Source organism: Podarcis pityusensis, assembly GCF_964106645.2.
Source record: "Podarcis pityusensis genome assembly, chromosome: 10".
Classification (NCBI taxonomy): Eukaryota; Metazoa; Chordata; class Lepidosauria; order Squamata; family Lacertidae; genus Podarcis; species Podarcis pityusensis.
In genome coordinates this window covers 4,280,005-4,298,404 of record NC_138035.1, presented here as the reverse complement: position 1 = coordinate 4,298,404, position 18,400 = coordinate 4,280,005, and the positions used below count along the sequence as shown (strand labels likewise).

The 18,400-nt window shown below is 45.4% G+C and overlaps 1 protein-coding gene and 2 long non-coding RNA genes across 3 annotated transcripts in view; 2 read left to right on the top strand and 1 right to left on the bottom strand.

Moving 5' to 3' along the window:
* Positions 1 to 18,400, top strand: part of LOC308486304 (uncharacterized protein) — a 174,763-nt gene that overhangs the window by 20,088 nt on the left and 136,275 nt on the right. The gene's annotated exons all lie outside the window — the stretch shown is intronic.
* On the bottom strand, positions 73 to 17,272 carry LOC308486530. Its single transcript, XR_013991131.1, has 2 exons — positions 16,836 to 17,272; positions 73 to 713 (listed from the first exon to the last, which is right to left on the bottom strand). It is a non-coding gene; the product is annotated as an uncharacterized lncRNA (long non-coding RNA).
* LOC308486940 lies at positions 3,275 to 5,584 on the top strand. Its single transcript, XR_013991397.1, has 2 exons — positions 3,275 to 5,316; positions 5,506 to 5,584. It is a non-coding gene; the product is annotated as an uncharacterized lncRNA (long non-coding RNA).

The following is an 18,400-nucleotide window of genomic DNA, read 5'->3' as shown; positions in this document are numbered from 1 at the left end:
CACACACACTCACTCACACATTACATACGCCACATTTCTGTTATAAATTCATAGAAAAATCAACCATACATCGGATTTGCACTGTTCCATTTTTATTTTACTCCATATGACAAGGACTATCAAAGGGGGGTGACTTGGTTCTGGTCAGCCATAATCCCTTCACCATCCCAGCACATCCACAGGAGCCCTGTCCAGTTGCTATGCCAACCCTGATGATCCCAGACAGAAGACAATCAAAATCACAAAGAACTTGCATATGGGAGTGGATTCAGCATGGACTGAAACAAAGGACAATGATCAGATCTTCCCTCTGGGGGCAGGAAACTGCCAACTCCCCTTTGTCTCCTGGAAGTGACTCATGGGCAGGGGGAAAGCCAGGTGACAGGACACTCAGGTTACCACCACAACTCCTCCCTCAACCCCTCCTTTCTGTAATGTATGCATGATGTCAACCCCTTCTGTAATGTATGCATGATGTTTCTGGGGGTGGGCTTGACCTAGAGGATGGGAATTTCAAAAGTTTTTATAAGGTCTGGCACACCATCTTTCTGGGTCTTTCCTCTCTCCTGCAAGTGAGGGGAACACCCTGTTGCAACAGTTCAATAAAGGCCAAGCCTACAGGCTGCTGTTTTGCTCCAAGTTATCCTGGTTGGTGTCTTTGTTTTTGTCCAAGGGAGCCCTCGGATTTTTCCGGTAACAGTTTGGCGACCATGCTCAGGGACACTTAGTTCTCCTGTGAAGGTGAGGAGGGAGATAGAGGGGATTGGGCGCCACTGGGCAACCTTAGCCCAGGGATCCTTCTTCCTCTCCCTGCCTCCTCTTTGCGGGCGGTAATCAATCATCACCAAAAGCTCAACCAGGGGAAGCAAAGGCAAGGTCAAGCCGGCTAAAAAGAAAAGGATCCCGGGATCCGTGGGGGACATCTTCGAATGTGAGTATGGTTTGAAGTAAATACATTGGGAGGGGGGTGGAAAAGGAACATCTCCACAACAGCCAGACTTTCCTTCTTTCATTTCTGACGTTACCCCTCGGAGTTGGCCGGGACGTCCTAAAACTCTCTCCTTTTCTCCCCCGATTCTCCCCCTCGGAAAGTGGCCAGGGAGATCGCGGAACTTTACTGTCTGACGTTACCTCTCGGAGTCGTCCAGGAACGTCTAAAACTTTCCCTTTTCTCCCCCAATTTCTTTTTCGGAACGTGGCCGGGAAATTGTGGTACTTTTACTGTTTTCCGACGTTACCTCTCGGAGTCGTCCAGGAACGTCTTAATCTCTCTCTCCTTTTCTCCCCCGTTTTCCGTCTTGGAATTGAGTCCGGGAAAGCGTGGCTCTTTTACTGTTTTTCTCTGACGTCCCTCTCTCGGAGTCGTCCAGAGGCGTCTTTCAAGTATTCTCTTACTCTCCACCTACCCTAACTATGCAAACGAAGCCGCCCCTCCTGCCTGGTGACCTTTGTTAGGGATGACCCGGGTATGTGAGAACGCAAGGTCGTTTGCTCCCCTTCAAACTTTGGTTCTTCTCGGACCCCGATCTGGCATTGCACTACGCAGGCGTTCAGTAGGGAGCCCGAACTTAGTCCAAAAGGCTAGGCAGGAGGCTGTTGTGGAGGGTAGAGCGGGAGGTTCACAAATTGGGGCCCCACACTAGGATTAGTCTTGTAAACAGCGCTGAGATAATGGAATTCCGGGCAGAGGGACCCGTGGTTTGATTTTCCGGGCAGAGGGACCCGTGGTTTGATTTTCCGGGCAGAGGGACCCGTGGTTTGAGTTTCCGGGCAGAGGGACCCATGGTTTGAGTTTTCGGGCAGAGGGACCCGTGGTTTGAGTTTCCGGGCAGAGAGACCCGTGGTTTTGTTTCAGGTTCAGGTTTGAGATTTCCAGAAATTAATTCGTTGTTTATAGATAAGTAGGAATTGTGTTAGTCAAGGATACTTCAAGTACTGAAAGGATCTTTTTTCTGTCCCCCCTTTCTTTCCCATTGCCCCTCCTCCCTTGTGTGGGTGTGTCCACTCTTTCTGTGTTTTGTTAACGAAAAAAAACCAACAAAAAACCCCCCAATAATAACATATGAGAGAATGGGAGCTCACTAAACACCCTAGCTGGACTCTTCCTGGCAACAAAGCTTCCATGAAGCCTTTTTGCCCCAGAGAGGATTCTAATATGCCCCTCCAGCTTGTCATCTCCAATTGGAAAAAATAAAATAAAATAAAGGGGCAAAAATGGTCAAATTTGTATTGTTAAACTATAACCTAAAGCTAGAACATGAAACCGTAAACTTAATGGTGCTCAGAAGGTAGTAGATATAATAACAGCCCAGCCTGAGAGCCCACGCATTAGAGATCTTAGTTTCTCTTAAAAAAAAATAAAAAATGGAATGAATAAGAGATGTACTCAAAGATTTAGAAATATTTCAAGGGTTTGTATTTACATTGGCCTTGGCATCCACAGACTGTTCTTAAATGCACATAGTTTTAAATTGCAAGCTTGCTTCAAAATTTTAAATCTAAGGAAGCCATGTTGGGCCTTATCAATCTTAAACAAGACAAAATGGAGAATGGAGTGTGCAAATGTTTGTTATTTGAGAGAGGCTCTAAAAGAGAGTTTTCCTCCCAAGTGGTAAAATCCTGTATACGTGCTACTTGTGTTCTGAAAGGGGGATTACCCCACCTCCTTCCTCTAATTTAAGTGAGGAGGGTGATTTTAAGTCTAATGGTAAATGATGTTTTGTTGTAACTTTTGAGTTTGTGATTACACCTGTGTTCCAGTCTATTTTGGAATGTGAAGTTAACCTAATGTTTCTGCTGCAAAAGCCTAGTTGAGCCAATTGCTCTCTCAAGCTAAAATGCAGTGTATGTATTTCATTAAGCATATGCCTATGAAAGTATGGTGTTCATTCTAAGAAAAATATGTGAGTCCAGTTTTAACTTTGATTTGGTTGGACAGAAGAGTTATTGTAAGGCTCCTGATATCAGTCTCTATAAGACTTCCTGGCCTCTTTTGTTAGAAAATGCCCCCCCTTGTTTCATTCTGCCTCTTTCAGTTTTTTTCCCCTTCTTACTTCTGTGCCAGGTAAATTTACTCCCAAGTAAGCTTCCTTTAAAGGAAACTGCAAAAAGGGGAGGGGGGCAATCTTTCCTAAAGTCACCCTGCATCTCACTTTCCAATGTGCAGTTATTAAAATAATAATAATAATAATAATAATAATAATAATAATAATCTAAATTAGGCTTACTATTCCTCTGCAAGTTAAGGGGGGGAAAACAAATCTGTTCACTTCAATCTTCCTTTAAATATTTCTATAGGAACTTGCATTCGTTAGTCTAAGGAAGCAAACTCACTCAAACTATCTCAAGATCTGCTAAAAGGGTTCTGTGTAAAGTTGGGTACTTTTATTTTCCTCTTCCTTAGTACATGATAGGAGCATAGATGTTTCCTTTCCCAGCTGTAAATCTGTACTTAAATGTGTATGTCTCTTTGTTAGTACAAATCTTGCTGTGAAATCTTGCTGTGAACCCTATATTTTGGAGGGTTGGACTAGATCAGTGTTTCCCAACCGGTGTTCCGCGGCACACTAGTGTGCCGCGAGATGTTGCCTGGAGGGAGGCGGGCGAGTCCAAAAAAGGTTGGGAAACACTGGTTTCTCTTTCAAAAAGGAAACGTGGGTTAAAGCGGCGACGCCGCCTCCCACTCACTTTCCTGCTCTGGCTTCCCTAACAGTTTTCCGAGTTGCGTCACTGGATCCAGCCCCCTTTTCCACATGTGACACGGGGCTGGAGGGAGGGAAAGAGGGCTTTACGTCGCGCACAAAGGCAGCCTCCTAGAAGCGCTCTGGGCCGGCGCCGTTTCGCCAAAGGCGCCGGAGGACCCCCACCCTCAGCTCCTTCAGAAAGGAAGCCCCGCCCCTCGGCTCCCTACGCCGCCAGGCAGCTCAGCTGACTGACGAGGACGTTCTGCGGCGGCGGCCGCCGCACAACCACCGCAGTTGCTGGCAGCGTCCGCAGCACAATAAGTAACAGCGCCTGGTGCTGCCAACTCTTTCTCTCTCTCTCCCGCCCCGCCCCCAAGCTCTCGCGCGCCCCGCGTCAACATCGCCGCGCGCAGCTTCCCGAGCTCGAGGCCAGCCGCTGCACGCACGCGCCGGCTCGTCATCGGCTCCGGTTGTTGCCTTTCTCCGCCGAGGTCGGTGGACCCCGAGCCTAGGCTTCCTTCCCGCACCCCGCTTTCCGAAGACCGCACACCAGTTGGGCCAGTACATATTCCCCTCCCGTGACTGGAGCGGAATAGCCCTTTCTCTTCTTCCCCAACCCTTGTCGTTGGAGGAGTCCCTCAGTCCCTCGCTTTGCTGCCTCCTCCCCCCCACCCCCAAAGCTTGGAGGTTCCCCGGCAAGGGGGAGGGAAAAAAATTGAAAGTTACACTTTCGTGCGTCCCTCCCGGCGTGACGCTGCGCGCTGACGTCACGGGGCTGTAATGGTGGTGTGCCTCGAGATTTTTTTCATCAAACAAGTGTGCCTTTGCCCAAAAAAGGTTGGGAAACACTGGACTAGATGACCCCAGGGTCCCCTTCAACTCTCCCAATTTGTGGCTGTGTGGAAGGACATGTGTCTGCAAGCATTGGAGGGTAATTGTTAAATTCTGGTGTCGTGATGGAGTCGAAATTCAGCCTAGCTTTACTCTTTAGTTTTAAAAGGTGAGAGGTGAAGCCGTGATGTTTTTGAAGCACAACTAGTAATATCAAGCATTTGAGTGATTACAGTGTTTATCATTTTGTCTACTATTTAAAGATCAGACTTCAAAGTCAATTCAAAGTTTCAGCACATACAAATACATATACGCCTTGACCATTCGTGTAAATAAAGGGCAGGGGGAAAAAAATTTTTAAAAAAATTGTCTGCAAATGGTAAGGCTGAAATGACTGAGAATGTTAAAAAAATCCTATGAAGACTTCCGGCGAGGCAGCATGGCGGCTGCAACAGCAGAAAAGAGCTCCTGAAGCCAGCCAGAGTAAAAGGCTCTGTCTGGCCACCCCCGGGCTCCCAGGACTGCTGCCGCCAGCACCGCCAGCGGAGAGGAATCGGGGGTGCCCAGGCATCTATCAAAGGAGCCAAAACACACACACACCCCATGACTGAGATTGAGCCGGAAAGGCACCCGACCACCACCCCCCAACAGCAGAGAGGAGCTCCAAAACCAGGAGGACAGTGGAGCTAACGCAAAGAGGGAGAAAGAAAGGGGGAGAGAGGAAGAAAAAGAAAGAAAAAGGAGCCCCAAACTTACCGCTGCCGCCCCCATCTCTGCCAAGGAGAAAGCAGAGGAGAGGTACGTGAGCACGGGAAGGCAAAAAAGGCTCCGAAAAAACAACAGGTGGCTGAGCCCCACCGGGAACACAGAGAAGCCGCATAACAAAGGAGAAACTACCTTTTTTTTCCTTCCCTTTTTTTTTAACCCCCTTCCTTTTTTTTAACCCCTTCCTCCCCCTCCCTCCCCCCTTAAAAAAGCAGAGGAGAGGTAGGTGAGCAGGGGAAGGCAAAAAAGGCTCCGAAAAAACAACACGTGGCTGAGCCCCACCGGGAAACACAGAGAAGCTGCATAACAAAGGAGAAACTACCTTTTTTTCCCCCCTTCCCTTTTTTTTTAACCCCCTTCCTTTTTTTAACCCCTTCCTCCCCCTCCCCCTCATATATATATATATATATATATATATATATATATATATATATATTTTATCCCTCCCCCCCCATATACCTACTTTTATCTCTTTTCTTTTTAAAAGAGGGTCCACTGCTGCTGCAGCCACCCTTTATTTGAATCTTTACCGCTGATATTACTGTACTATCTCTCCTCTCTCTTTCAACTCTCTTTTTGTCTCTCCCTCTCCCTTCTCTTTTACTCCAATCTCCCCTCCCCCCGCCTCCCCCCTTCTTCTTTCTTTCTTCTTCTTCCCTTTCTTCTCCCTCCACCCTTTACATATAGCCTATTTGTCTGTCTCTGTTTCTGAGCGCACTCCCAACCCCAACTTCCACCTTAACTGGACCCCAATACCCCTTTTGGGCATATACAACCCCCTCCTAACACATATTTCCCCTGGCCCCACCCCTCTAATCTCTTGCATCTCAACCTGCTAACCCCCCTCCCTTTATATGAACTGTCTGTCCGTTAGTCTACCCATCTCTGCTTACCTGCCCCCCCGCCTCGGCGGCACCGCTGAGGCATCTACAGAAGCCCTAAAGAAGTTCTTAAAACACAGACTAGAAGTGACACAAATGACCACCTAATCCAAACGCTCTGTAGAAGCCACCAACCAACAAAGCCTGATCAGCTCAGCAACCCAACAATACCCAGGAATCACCACTGCCACAACTCCTAACCACCACACGCCCTACCCCAAGAGGACGCCAAGCCAACCTCAAACCAAAATCAGGGAGACCAAGACGACACCAACCAGGGAGATGGCAAACAATGCTAAGACGGTAACTCCCCTTCAAGATGATGACCACCCAATAACGAAACGAGATCTGAGGGAAATGGAAGCAAGATTAGAAGCATGATTAGAAGAAACACTGAAGGCCACAATGGCTCCCATGCAGGTACTAATCAACAATCTAACCTCCAAAGTGGAAGCTCTAGAGAACAAGAACCAAATGCAAGAAAGAATAATAGAGCAATACCGGGAAGAGAATGCACGTGTGAACAAGAAACTGGACGAACTGGTAAACCAAATGGAAGCAGAACACAGAGAGATGAAAATTAAGCAAGCCGACCTTGAAGACCGCAATAGACGTTGTAACATCCGCTTCCGCAACTTTCCTGAAAAAACAGAGGAGAAAAGCCCAGCAGACCTAATTATACGCTGGCTGAAAAGCACAATCCCAAGCCTGAAACTTGAGGCAGATGACTTGGAGAGGGCTCACAGAGCCCTAAAACCTATGCCAAAACCCAGCGCCCCCCCCCCCAGAGACATCATTGTATGCTTCACACGCTACAAAAAGAAGGAAGAGGTATGGCACCACCTCAAAAACTCAACCAACCTTCGATAGGGAGAGACCCCTATTCTGGCCTTACAGGACCTATCTCAGGATACCCTAAACCGGAGGAAAAGCCTGCGCCCATGCACCCAGCGTCTCCAACAAGCAGGGATCAAATACCGATGGGGCTTCCCCTTCCGCCTCATTGTAACAACCAATACAACGCAACACATGGCTACCAACATACCTGAGGCCCTGCAACTACTAAAGAACCTTGAACTCGACCTCCCACCGGAATGGCAACCGACAAACCCACCAAGTGACAGCCCCAACCACGAGGAAACAACAGCAAACAACTGGACAACGGTACAGAAGAAAAAGAAACAACAGAAGCGGCACAACAACAAAAACCAATACAGGCAAGCATCATGCTCAGAACCGTCCCGCCGGCCATACGACACAAGAAACCAGACCAAGATTAACCAAACCAATTCATCGCAGATGGACAACCCTACAACAACAACAACAACCCCAGCTGAATGAAGCAACCAGGAAAAACCACAAACTGAAGGACTGGTGATTCCCCCCCCCTTTTCCCCCTCCCCCCCAAAAAACCATAGATTTAGTTAACACCATCAACACCCCCCCCAGCCCCGCACCCCCACAGGAATCCCCACCCCAACACCAGTCCAGACGACCTCAACCACATTCCCCATCACCCACACCTTCAACACTCCATACTAGGGAAAAACAACTCCTCCAACCTTAATAACACAACCCACAATCAGGCTAAAATCTGATACCCAACCAGCACTATGGTGGCACCAGAGCGTACCAACACCCACATCCCCACCCCAACACACCAACAATGTTGCTCATAACATTGGCAACATTGCTTATGAACCTTATACCTGACAGCGACGTTACAAAGTCACTTCACACTGTCTCACTGATCACCCCCTATCGCAAACAACAGGGGGGATGGCCTGTCCTTCAACACGGCCTTCCACACCAGCTGAGACCTAGGACCAACTGGCTAAATGCCAGATGGCCTAAAATACCCCAAACAAACACCTATATGACTACATATAGGAAACTCGCTACAACTTACCCCCTACTCTTTAACCCAAATCTTACTCTAATCCCATTAGCCCCCCACCCACCACACCCTAGGTCAGCGCAACCCCACTGGTCCTTTAAACAACACGAAGAGAGAGACACAAGACAACCCGAACGGGTTGGCAGGGAATCGCCCCACATAATAGATAAGCAAGATGGCTAACCTAAAAGCAATTACATTAAACGTGAGGGGGCTGGGAAACCCCATCAAAAGGAAACGCATCACCTCATACATAAACACCATGAAACCACACATCACTTTCCTACAAGAAATACACAACCCACCCAAAGGCAGCAAACTCCTGAGCGACCCCCGCTTCAGTCAACAGTGGGTCGCACGAGGCTCAGGGAAAGCTCGTGGGGTAGCCATAATACTCAGTAGAGACCTGAACTTCACTGCCACAACAGTCCTCAAGGACAAAAAAGGCAGATTCATTTTCGCTAAAGGGACACTAGATGGCAAAATCAAACTGACAATCGGCTCCATATATGCCCCAAACACGAAACAATTGGAATTCTTCCAGAAGACACTAAACAAATTCCTCTCCTTCTCTGAAGGGGAAGCAATCCTAGGAGGGGACCTCAATCTGAATATGAAAGGTATATCTCTGAAAGATATCCACCCCACAACCCCATGGGCAACCTTCCTCTGAAGGAAACCCCCAACAACCAGGAACTCTTACAAGTTACTAAAAATGCTAAAAAACAGGGGTCTCTACGACATTTGGGGTGAGCAAAACCCAGGAGACATCAGCCATACATTCCAATCGGGACGCCATGATACAGTGTCCAGACTGGACAGCATTCTACTCACACAGGGTCTGATCCCCTCAGTAGAATCAACAAACATAGGTAACATTAAAATCACAGACCACGCCCCAGTAGAAGTCATTGTTAAAATAGGAGAAGGAACACAAACCACCCCATCATGGTCCTTCAGTCCCATCCTAACTACAAACAAACAAATTAGAGAGAGTCTCACAAAAACCCTCCAAAACTACTTCAAAGAAAACGATGTAAACAATATAACAACCCCCCTCCTATGGGACGCAATGAAAGCGGTCACCAGAGGAGCTTGCATAAAAGAGAAAACATTCCTTAAAAAACAAACCTCCTCAAAAATTAGCAAAACAGAACAAGACATCATAGCCCTCTCATCACGCTACAAACAAACAGGATCTAAAAAACTCCTCAAACTTATAGAACAAAAAAGGAGAGAACTAGACTCCCTAGAAATTAACAAAACAATGATCAACATTCTATACTCTAAACAACATTTCTACGAATATGGAGGGAAAAACTCCAGATTACTAGCAAATAGATGTAGGAAAAAAGCACTCAAAACAAGAATACACTGCATCACCAAAAAAGACGGCAACATAACATTCTCCCCCGAAGAAATAACCTCAGAATTTGCAGAATTCTACTCCAACCTATACACCTCCCATAACCCACCAGAGAAGGAAATCAGAACATTTCTAGCAGGACTAAACATGCCTACCCTAACTGATGAGGAACAGGAATTCATGGACAGCCCTATCACCCCAGAGGAAATAGATGCGGTCCTCAAAAACCTGAAACCACACAAAGCCCCAGGCCCAGACGGCTTCACAGCAGAATTCTATAAGAAATTCAAAGAACCCTTGATGCCCTACATGACCCACCTATTCAACGACATCATAAAAGGGGGCCCCATCCCCAAAACCTGGACCCACTCCAGAATAGTCTGCATCCCAAAACCACTAAAAGACAGCCTCAAAGTAGAATCATACCGCCCAATCTCATTAATAAACCAAGACTACAAGATATTCACATCAATCTTGGCCAACCGCCTAAAAATCTTCCTACACAAGTTAATAGCCCCAGACCAGACTGGCTTTGTCCCTGGCCGCAATATAACAGACCCCATCAGGAAACTACTGAACCTGATCGAACACAGCAAGGCAACCAAACTCCCATTGACAATTATGTCCCTAGACATCCTCAAAGCCTTTGATTGCTTGGAGTGGAAATACATACTAGCAGTACTAACTAACATGAAATTTGGCCCCAACTTCCTACAAACCCTCAAACAAATATACTCCCAAGCCTCAGCAAAATGCAGAACTAACAATATGGATTCTAACACTATAGCTATCCAAAGAGGCACGAAACAAGGATGCCCACTGTCTCCCTTCTTATTTATCCTGGCTCTGGAACCCCTAGCAATCCACATCCGAGCAGCCACAGACATCAAGGGAGTGGAAATAAAAGGCAGAACCTGTAAATTAGGGCTCTTTGCAGATGACCTAATGGTCACAACACCAGACCCCATAAGCACAGCAACCTCCCTAATCAGAGAACTCAACACATTTGCAATGGTGTCGGGCCTACAGGTAAATTTTACAAAGTCAGAAGCTATGTGCTTCAACACCCCTCCTCACACCCAAAAAGAACTCACGAAGGTCACCAAAATAAAACTTTGCTACACCAAGTTCAGATACCTAGGGGTACAAATAACCAGAAACCTCAATAAATTGTACCTCCACAACTACAAGCCCCTGTGGCGACAAATTAACAAAGACCTAAAGAGATGGAACAACATTAACTTCACTCTCTCAGACAAAATAGCCCTGATCAAAATGATCACACTCCCAAAACTAACCTACCTATTCCAAACCCTCCCAATCTGGATCCCCTCAACCCAACTTCGCAGTTGGCAGAGAAAACTACACTCTTTCATCTTCTCACATAAAAAACCAAGAATAAGCCCCAAATATCTGCACCTCCCCACCTCAGAAGGAGGATGGGGAATCCCCAACATAGAAACATATTACAATGCCAACCAAATACGCCATATAATCCCATATATACTAGAAGATGAGACAAAACAATGGGTACACCTAGAGAGGGACACAATTGAAAACACCTGCACCACAACATACCCACTCCTCCCAAACAAACTAAAGAAAATTCCCACAACACTTAACAGGTACACACAGACCATGCTCAAAGCATGGAAAACACAAATAGGCAAACTATCCCCAACCCCATCCCCACTAATCCCCCTGGCGTACCACCCATTATTCCACCATGCAGCACAAAACCTCAAGATAAAAACCTGGCGAACCAAAGGCTTATATCGCCTAATAGACTTTTATAAAAATAACAAACCCTTGTCAACACAAGAAATACAAGACAAACTAGAAGACACCCAAATGCCCTGGTTAACACAACACCAACTACATGCCCTCTTAAACAACCCAACAGTAAAATCAGCAGCAACTAGGCCCCTGACAACCTTCGAAAACCTCCTCCTAACAACAAAGGGAAACGGTAAAGGGACGGTATCCGCAATATACAAAATACTACTCCAAAATCCCGCAAATCCCCTAGACGCAATCAAAAAACAATGGGAGAATGACATAGGCTATGAGATTAACCCCACTCAATGGACCAGAATGTGGTCTAAACCCCCCTTTAAATCCATATCAACGAAAAGAAAAGAACTCACACTGAAACTCACCTACAGGTGGTACCTAACACCAAGGAAACTAGCGCTAATACACCCAGGAACCTCACCAAAATGCTGGAGAGGGTGCACCTCCACAGGCACATACCTCCACATGTGGTGGGAGTGTCCCAAAATCCAACTATTCTGGACAACAGCCATACAAGAAATATGTAAAATAACTATGCAAGTAATAGACATCACCCCAGAATTGGCCCTACTAAACATCTTCCAAGACAACAATGCCCATTTACACCACAAAGAACTCATAACCCACCTGCTCTCAGCAGCCAGAAACACCATAACCAGACACTGGAGAGACCTGTCAGGAGTAAGCATGGACCAATGGTACCAAATAGTATGGGAAACAGCCCTACTAGAAAAATGAACTAACAAACTGAAACTGACACGGGGACAAACAGAAGAAGACGCCTTCACCCCGGTATGGCTCCCCTTTATCACATACACAGCCCAACAGGACAGTGACAATAATCCACCAACAGCATACAAATCAATATGGCTAACCTGATCCAAAACACCCACCCACCTCACCCACACATGAAAACAAAGATCACCACAGCCAATCACAAGCAAACAATCACACCCTAGGCCAACCCCAACCTCTCTCACCACCAAAGGAACACAAGTGAACAACACAAGCAACGCTGACACCAAACTCTACATACATTAAACATAATAGAAACACCGCCACCCGACCCCACCCCTATCCATCCTCCCTCCCTCCACCCCCCCTCTCTTTTTTCTTTTTTCTTTTCTTCTCCCCCTAATGCCTCAACAAATGAAACGGATTTGTAAAAATGTTACATGAAAAAAAAAAATACGAGGCACTACACTTCTGTAAAACAAGAAAATCCTGAATAAAATATATATTAAAAAAAAAAATCCTATGAATTCTGACCCTCTGGCCATTTTTCCCATATATAAGGGCGTGGCATTGTTCCGCGAATGGCCAGAGGGATATTAGCCCTTTCCTATACATAAAGGAAGCAGTCCCTTTTGCTTGGGCTGCAATTGCTAGCTTTGGTGAATACTTGAATCGCTGAGTTTCTCTTTTTTGTTTTAAAATCTAACCCTATTTTTAAAAAATCTACTCCTTACCCTTCCCTTATTCAAATCGTAATTTAGCCAAAAGAGTCAACATTTCCAATAGTATAAAAGGTTTGCTGACACATGAACTCTGCACATGCACAGAGGCTAGATCAGCTAAAGAAGAGAGAGAGAGAGAGAGAGAGAGAGGAAGGAGAAGGGGGGAACTGTAAGGGGAGAGAGGAGGTTTCGAGAAGCTACAGGGAGAAACTTATCCAAATTTCCTTATGTAAAAGAAAACTTGGAACCATTGAGGGAAATCACCCTTAATGTGTCTTTGCTCCAGGGGTTACGTAAGACAAAAGGGTTAAAAACAAAAAAAAACAACAAAAAAACAAACAAACTAGCCCATCAAAAGTCAAGAGCTTTCCAGGTTCCAAATCTTAACATGCCAAATTCTTTTCACAGGTAAATATCAAAGCATTCCCCCCCTCAATGGGAATTTTAGGAACAGCATTTCCTGACAGGCTTCTCACATGAAATAATTTTCCCTTTTAACAGGATATGTGAACCCCGATAACAAAGTGTTTGTCCCTTTTTTCCCCTCCCACAGCAACTTTCTTTCTGTTCTGTGAAACAAGTCTGAATCCCTGCTATATTAGTGACTTCCATCTCTTTGTGGCTTTGACACTTTTTAAGTTACAAATAATCTGTTTTCATTTATTTAATCCGTTTCTCCATGATATCTATGAAGTTAATCGAAGCACAACCAAACATTGTTTGTGGAATGGTACTTGTTTACCTTTGGCCTGAGCATCTCTTATTAATTCTGTCATTTTGGCTAGTGCAAGGTACTTGAACAACTTTAAACTGCCATTCATTTTTTTCCCTTGGTATTAAGTCATTTTCCAGTATTTTGCTAACATTCTAGCCGATGTTGTCACATCAAGAAACACTCTTTTATTTTCATTGTTACTTCAGATTTCTTAAAATTGTGTGTCTTAGCATTTATTTATTTTTTGTTCCTCATAAGTCAGTGTGTGTGTGTGTGTTTCATTATTATTTTAACCTTGTATTTTTTTACAGTTCTCTTTCTCTCCAAAGTGAAGGAAAGCAAACGAACTTGGCAGATAATAACAGTAATTATATGAAAATGTGATAATAATATTGGAATGAATGAAATGCTTAATTCGCTAAGATTTTTATTATTTGCAGCTTCCAACAGAAACCGAAGGACATCCTTTTTGCCTTTTGCCCCCTCCTTTTCCTAACTCTGTCTTTAAGCCCCCAAAACCCTGCCCCTTACAGGATATCACCTATACAGATGTGCAATGATGAAAAGCAGCAACAACCCCTCAACTCAGTTCTTCGCCATCACAAGACCAGCAACAACAGACACCAGAGTTTTCAAAGTGCCCACAGCTATCTCTTTCAAAGGCTATAGACTGATGGGGGAGTGGGGCTGACAAAGGGGGGAGGAGTTGAATTACAAGGACATTTTTTCACTTGAACCTCAAGCCTCTGTGCTCCAGGATTCAAAAGATACATGCGTAAAAGATCACAATTGTGTCAAAATATGCAACTGATATTTAATTAGTTTGTTTTGTATTATGTGTTATTACGTAGGAATGTTGAAATGTGTCTGACAGTGTGTTATTTCCACAAAAGGGGGGCTATTTTTGTGTGTAATTGTTTTTATGTTTAATGTCTTATTCCTTACACCCCAGTGGAGGATTCTCATACATTTTATGCCTTTTAACAGATCAGGCTATTATGTAGTCCAATGTTTAGAATTAGATAAATTTATAACCACATTTCGTTGTTCCACCTGCCACTCTGCCAACTTCCCTACCCATTTTAAAATGTGCTAAAACTCACTTTACCAAAGAGAAGCTAAGATACATGAAGGTGCATATGCTTTGGTTTAGCAGGAATGATCCCTTATGGAGTTAAATTGACTTATTTGGACAAAGTGCCCTTTTAAGAACGGTTTTCCTTTAACAGACTGGTTTGAAAGGTTGAGAACCATGGCCACATAAATTCAAATTGGACTCAGTTTGAATTGGGCAAGTGTATCCAGGCTGCAATTAGCTTTTTGGTCCTTAAAGTGCAAGTGAGCAACTTCCCATGACTGCAAGACCAGAGCCTATAATAATAAAAAAATCCCATGGATTTTGGCCAAGGCAAAGACATTTCTCTCAGGACGTGTCCAAAACCTGTGCCAGCTGTGGTGGGTGCCAGGCAACATGGTAAATATGAAAGCCCTAAGTGGATTCACCAGGGATTGCCACTACTGTGACACCATGCCGATGTGAGACCACAGAAGAGCTACCTTGACACCTGAGAACACAAAAATGGCGGGGGGGAAAGCAAACTGCACTTTTCAGTCATTAGTGGACCTTCCTGCTAAATGTAAAGCATAGACCACTACTGAGAAAATATTTCTTCCAAAGTGCTAGAATAGCACAAGTAACTGAGCAACAAAATATTAATTTTACGTGATATCCTATGTCTAACTATGTGCACTGTTACACCATTATATTTCTATGCAAATATCCTTAAGAAGCATGATATCCAAGTCCCTTTCAGGTTCACATGGACACACGCATCTGGGACGGAGAATAGCAGGTTAATATTTACCACCATAAATTGTGCGGAGAAAAGGATTGCAAAGTAGCCACCTTTGCAATCTTATCTCCGAAGGGGGGAACTGTAGCAGGAACCCCCCCACCCCAATCATTCTGTTTGCACAAACTTCACACACACTCACACTCACACACTACATACGCCACATTTCTGTAATAAATTCATAGAAAATCAACCATACATCGGATTTGCACTGTTCCATTTTTATTTTACTCCATATGACATGGACTATCAAAGGGGGGCTTGGTTCTGGTCAGTCATAATCCCTTCACCATCCCAGCACATCCACAGGAGCCCTGCCCAGTTGCTATGTCAACCCTGATAATCCCAGACAGAAGACAATCAAAATCACAAAGAACTTGCATATGGTAGTGGATTCAGCATGGACTGAAACAAAGGACAATAATCAGATCTTCCCTCTGGGGGCAGGAAACTGCAAACTCCCCTTTGTCTCCTGGAAGTGACTCATGGGCAGGGGGAAAGGAGGAACCAGCCAGGTGACAGGACACTCAGGTTACCACCACAACTCCTCCCTCAACCCCTCCTTTCTGTAATGTATGCATGATGTCAACCCCTTCTGTAATGTATGCATGATGTCAACCCCTCCTTTCTGTAGTGTATGCATGATGTTTCTGGGGGTGGGCTTGACCTGGAGGATGGGAATTTCAAAAGTTTTTATAAGGTCTTGCAGACCATCTTTCAGGGTCTTTCCTCTCTCCTGCGAGTGAGGGGAATGCCCTGTTGCAACAGTTCAATAAAGGCCAAGCCTACAGGCTGCTGTTTTGCTCCAAGTTATCCTGGTTGGTGTCTTTTTTTGTCCAAGGGAGCCCTCGGATTTTTCCGGTGTAGCAGGAACCCCCCACGCCAATCATTCTGTTTGCACAAACTTCACACACACACACACTACATACGCCCCATTTCTGTTATAAATTCATAGAAAATCAACCATACATCGGATTTGCACTGTTCCATTTTATTTTACTCCATGTGACAAGGACTATCAAAGGGGGGTGGCTTGGTTCTGGTCAGCCATAATCCCTTCAGCATACCAGCACATCCACAGGAGCCCTGCCCAGTTGCTATGTCAGCCTTTATAATCCCAGACAGAAGACAATCAAAATGACAAAGAACTTGCATATGATAGTGGATTCAGCACGGACTGGAATAAAGGACAATAATCAGATCTTCCCTCTGGGGGCAGGAAACTGCAAACTCCCCTTTGTCTCCTGGAAGACACTCCAGGACACTCAGGTTACCACCACAACTCCTCCCTCAACCCCTCCTTTCTGTAATGTATGCATGATGTCAACCCCTTCTGTAATGTATGCATGATATTTCTGGGGGTGGGCTTGACCTGGAGGATGGGAATTTCAAAAGTTTTTATAAGGTCTTGCACACCATCTTTCTGGGTCTTTCCTCTCACCTGCAAGTGAGGGGAGCACCCTGTCGCGACAGTCTTTCTTCAATAAAGACCAAGCCTACAGGCTGCTGATTTGCTTCAATTTACTCTGGTTGGTGTCTTTACTTTTTGTCCAAGGGAGCCCTCAGATTTTTCCGTTAACAGTTGGCGACCACGAAGGGACACTTGGTTCTCCTGCAGAGGTGAGGAGGGAGATAGAGGGGATCAGGCGCCACTGGGCAACCTTAGCCCAGGGATCCTTCTTCCTCTCCCTGCCTCCTCTTTGCGGGCGGTAATCAATCGTCACCAAAAGCCCAACCAGGGGAAGCAAAGGCGAGGTCAAGCCGGCTAAGGGGAAAGGATCCTGAGATCCGCAGGGGACATCTTCGAACGTGAGTATGGTTTGAAGTAAATACATTGGGAGGGGGGTGGAATAGGAACATCTCCATGACAGCCAGACTTTCCTTCTTTCATTTCCGATGTTCCCTCTCGGGGTCGGCCAGGAACATTTTAGCTCTATCCTTTTCTCCCCCGATTCTCCCCTTTCGGAAAGTGGCCAGGGAGGTTGCGGAACCTTACTGTCTGACGTTCCCCCTCGGGGTCGTCCAGGAACGTCAAATCTTTTCCCTTTCCCTTCCCCCAATTCCTTACGCGGAAGGTGACCGTGAAAATTGGGGTACTATTGCTGTTTTCTGACGTTCCCCCTCGGGGTCATCCAGGAATGTCTTAATCTCTCTATCCCTTTTCTCCCCCGTTTTCCGTCTTGGAATTGAGTCCGGGAAAGCGTGGCTCTTTTACTGTTTTTCTCTGACATTCCTCTCTCGGAGTCGTCCAGAGGAGTCTTTCAAGTATTCTCTTACTCTCCACCTACCCTAACTATGCAAATGAAGCTGCCCCTCCTGCCTGGTGACCTTTGTTAGGGATGACCCGGGTATGTGAGAACGCAAGGTCGTTTGTTTCCTTTCCAAACCTTCATTTTCTCGGACCCTGATCTGGCATTGCATTACGCAAGCGTCCAGTAGGGAGTTCCGAACTTAGTCCAAAAGGCTAGGCAGGAGGCTGTTGTGGAGGGTAGAAGGGGTGGTTGAAGTTTTCGGGCCAGGTGTCCCGTGGTAAAAAGTTTTCGGGCCAGGTGTCCCGTGGTAAAGGTTTTTGGGCCAGGTGTCCCGTGGTTGAAGTTTCTCGGGCCGAGGTGTCCCGTGGCTGAAGTTTGAGTTCATGTATAAGATTTCTTGAAATGAGTTTGTAGCTTGAAGATAGGTGAGAGTTGTGTTAGTCAAAGGGATTCCAAACACTGAAAGGATATTTTTTTTCTGTCCCCCCTTTCTTTCCCATTGCCCCTCCTCCCTTGTGTGTGTTTCCACTCTTTCTGTCTTTAGCGTACTTCGTTAACGAAAAAAAGCCCAATAATAACATATGAGAGAATGGGAGCTCACTAAACACCCTAGCTGGACTCCTCCTGGCAACAAAGCTTCCATGAAGCCTTTTTGCCCCAGAGAGGATTCTAATATGCCCCTCCAGCTTGTCATCTCCAATTAGAGAAAAATAGAAATAAAATAAAGGGGAAAAAATGGTCAAGTTTGTCTTGTTAAACTGTAGCCTAGAGCTGGAACATGAAACTGTAAACTTAATGGTGCTCAGAAGGCAGTAGATATAATAACAGCCCAGCCTGAGAGCCCACGCATTAGAGATCTTAGTTTCTCTTAAAAAATAAAAAATAAAAATGAATAAGAGATGTACT